Source organism: Octopus bimaculoides, chromosome 3, assembly GCF_001194135.2.
Source record: "Octopus bimaculoides isolate UCB-OBI-ISO-001 chromosome 3, ASM119413v2, whole genome shotgun sequence".
Classification (NCBI taxonomy): Eukaryota; Metazoa; Mollusca; class Cephalopoda; order Octopoda; family Octopodidae; genus Octopus; species Octopus bimaculoides.
In genome coordinates this window covers 146,897,780-146,901,807 of record NC_068983.1, presented here as the reverse complement: position 1 = coordinate 146,901,807, position 4,028 = coordinate 146,897,780, and positions in this window count along the sequence as shown.

The window sequence follows — 4,028 nt, the reverse complement described above, 5'->3', positions numbered from 1 at the left end:
GCTCTCGTGCTGATGGCACGTAAAAAGCACCCACTACACTCTCGGAGTGGTTGGCGTTAGGAAGGGCATCCAGCTGTAGAAACTTAGCCAGATCAGATTGAACCTGGTGCAGCCTTCTGGCTCACCACTCTTTAGTCAAACCGTCCAACCCATGCCAGCATGGAAAACGGACGTTAAACGATGATGATGATGATATATATAGGCATAGAAGTGGCTGTGTGGTAAGTAGCTTGCTTACCAACAACATGACTCCAGGTTCAGTCCCACTGTGTGGCACCTTGGGCAAGTGCCTTCTACTATCGCCTCGGGCCCACCAAAGCCTTGTGAGTGGATTTGGTAGACGGAAACTGAAAGAAGCCTATTGCATATATGTGTGTGTGTGTGTGTTTCCCCCAACATTGCTTGACAACCGATGCTGGTGTATTTATGTCCCTGTGACTTAGCGGTTCGGCAAAAGAGAACCGATAGAATAAGTACTAGGCTTACAAAGAATAAGTCCTGGGGTTGATTTCTTTGATTAAAGGCAGTGCTCCAGCATGGCCACAGTCAAATGACTGAAACAAGTAAAAAAGAGTATATATATATATATATATATATATATCTCAGATATTACTAAATCAGATTGAGACTGGTGCTGCCTCTGGTTCACCAGTCCTCAGTCAAACCATCCAACCCATGCCAGCACGGAAAGCGGATGTTAAACGATGACTATATTTAACGAATGTTTATCCAGTTAGGTCTGCAACCTTATGTGAATTTTGAGTTCTAACCCCCTGTGCAATTGAGATTGACACCCCTGCTACAGATGGAAGAAAACAGCTGTAACAACACTTTGAATATTGATGTTTAACAACATGGAACACTTTGGTTGATCACATAATCAAGCGATATACGAGGGTGAGTCAAAAAGTAATGCCGTTTTGTTTAGGACAGGTATAATTACCAACACAGGAACATGTATCATACATCAAAATGAAGCCGATCCTCTATGGATCACATCCCTACTTCTCAACATAGTCACCGTTTCTCTCAATAGCAATGTTCCACCTTCGAATGAGAGCATGTATCCCTGCCTTGTAAAATTCTGTTGACTGTTCTTTGAGCCACTTCTACACTACAGTTTTCATTTCCTCGTCACTCGAGTAATGTTTGCCTCTCAAACCCTCATTCATGGCACCAAAGAGATGATAGTCTGGAGGTGCTAAATCTGGTGAGTGTGGAGGTAGTGAGCCACAGAGGACCAGCTTCATTTTGACGTATCATACATGTTCCTGTGTTGGTAATTATAACTGTCCTAAACAAAATGGCATTATTTTTTTGATTCACCCTCTTATGTGTATATCTATATTAGATTATCATCACTATTTGACTTCTGTCTTCTATGCTGGCATGCATTGGATGGTTTGACCAGAGCTAGATAGGGAGAAGAATGCACCAACTTCTATTGTGTTTTGGCAAGGTTTCTATGACTGGATGTCCTTCCTAATGCCAAGCCATTTCACAGAGAATACTGGGAGCTTTTCATATTGCACCAGCACCAGAGAGATCTGTTAAGCATGGTTTCTACAGATGGATATCCTTCCTAATGCCAACCATTTCACAGAGTGTAGTGGATGCTTTTTATATGGCACTGGCAGCAGTGAGGTCTGTTTTGGCATGGTTTCTACAGGTGGATGCTTTTCCAAATGCTAACCCCTTTACAGGGTGTCCTGGGTGCGTTACATGCCACCAGCACTGACAAGGTCTGTTTTGGAAGGGGTTTTACAGCTTGATGTCCTTCCTAACACCAACCACCCTGCAAAGTAAACAGTGCTTTTCACATGGACCAAGCACAGGTGAGGTTGGTTATAGCATGGTTTCTACAGCTGGATGCCGTCCTTAATACCAACCACTTTACAGTGTAGACTAGGTGCTTTTTACATGGCACAAGCAAAAGCAAGGTTAGTTTTGGCATGTTTTTTTTTTAGCTGGATGCCCTTCCAAACAGCAACCACTTTACAGTGTGGACTAGGTGTTTTTTAAGTGGCACCAGTACAGGTAAGGTTAATTTTGGCATGGTTTTTATTGTTGGATGCCCTTCAAAATACCAACCACTTTATAGTGTAGACTAGGTGCTTTTTACATGGCACAAGCAAAGGCGAGGTCAGTTTTGGCAAGGTTTTTACAGCTGGATGCCCTTCCAAACAGCAACCACTTTACAGTATGAACAAGATACTTTTTACATGGCACCAACACTGGCAGGGTCATAAATTACTTGCATGACAAAGATCCTTTGAGAAGAGGGGGTAATCTTGTGTCAAATGTTAAAAGGTCAAGTGTGACAGAGACACAGAGACAGGTGTCTTGCTATAATGGAGGCACATGGTTACCCAGCAAGAGACAGAGAAAGTGATCAAGAATGAAGAAAGAAACAGGTGTGAATTTACAGTTCTATATTTAAGAGATGAGGAATTATGTACATTATTTACATTTGATGGATATTTTTCCTCATCTTGTTTGTTATTAACACAATGTTTTGGATGATATACCCTCCAGCTTTCATCAGGTGTCTTGGAGAAATTTCGAACCTGGGTTTTCATTCCTAAGGTATTTTCCAATGTTATTATTATTATAATTGTTCAGGTCACTGCTTGGAATCGAACTCAGAATCTTGGGGTTAGTAGCCCGCGCTCTTAGCCACTATACCCATGGGCATATGGCGTAGTGGTTAAGAGTGCGGGCTACTAACCCCAAGATTCCAAGTTCGATTCCAAGCAGTGACCTGAACAATTATAATAATAATAACATCAAAAAATACCTTAGGAATGAGAACCCAGGTTCGAAATTTCTCGAAGACACCTGATGAAGGCAGGAGGGTATATCAGCCGAAACATTGCGTTAACAACAAACAAGATGAAGACAAATATCCGTCGAATGTAAATAATATAAATAAGGTGTGACTTTCCCAGTAAACTTTTCCTTGTGGTGAACTGATTGCAGTAAACTTACTTATAATTCAGACAACCATGCAAAGCTTTCCTGTCTGTTTTGGCAAGGTTTTTGTGGCAGGATGCCCTTTCTAATGCCAACCAATTTAGGGAGGTGTAAAAGGATGCCTTTTACACAAAAGAAGGGGCTAGCAATAAAGCAATCATCTACTTTCATTCTATTTAGTTTTTTCAAAATCCCTGAGTGTGTGTGTGTGTATAAATATATATGTGAATATTTTTAAAATCTTAAGGAATAATAAGTATTCCAGATTATCAGGATATTTACTATTTTACACTTTACTAATGCAATGTAAACAGTATCATTTATAATATTATTACAAATTTGGGATTTTACCAATAGAACTGCAACTCCTATTTCAGGATAACCTTATTGTGTGGAATACACATAGAAAGTTATATCCAATAAAATAATATAAGCATTTAAAAAACCTACTATAAAATACAATAAAATTATTTGAAAAAATATATATAACTTACCTGTTATTAATCTGTGGGGAAAGAAGATATTTTTAATCAACGCTACACGTATTTCTGTGCTGGTAGGGAGTTTATAAAGGCTATACCTAATACATAAATCCACCAGTGCATCCTCAGGTTATTTATCTTATTGTTATTATTATTATTAATGGATCAAAGTTAAAGATACATAATATAAGTCATATTAAATAGAAAAAATGAGAATATGAATACAAATATAATAAAATTAAAATATAATAAAAATATATAAATTACAAATATTTTTTTTAAATTTTAAAATTAAACAGTTCGAGAGACGTATTACTGAACAGTATTGAAGAGAGATAAATAAAATAGCCTCAGTACGCACTGGTGGATTTATGTATTAGGTAAAACCTTTATAAACTCCCTACCAGTGCAGAATCACATGTAGCATTGATTAAAAATATCATCTTTCCCCACAGACTAATAACAGGTAAGTTATATATATTTTTTCAAATAATTTCATTGTATTTTATTGGATATAACTTTCTATGTGTATGCCATACAATAAGGTTATCCTGAAATAGGAGTTGCGGTTCT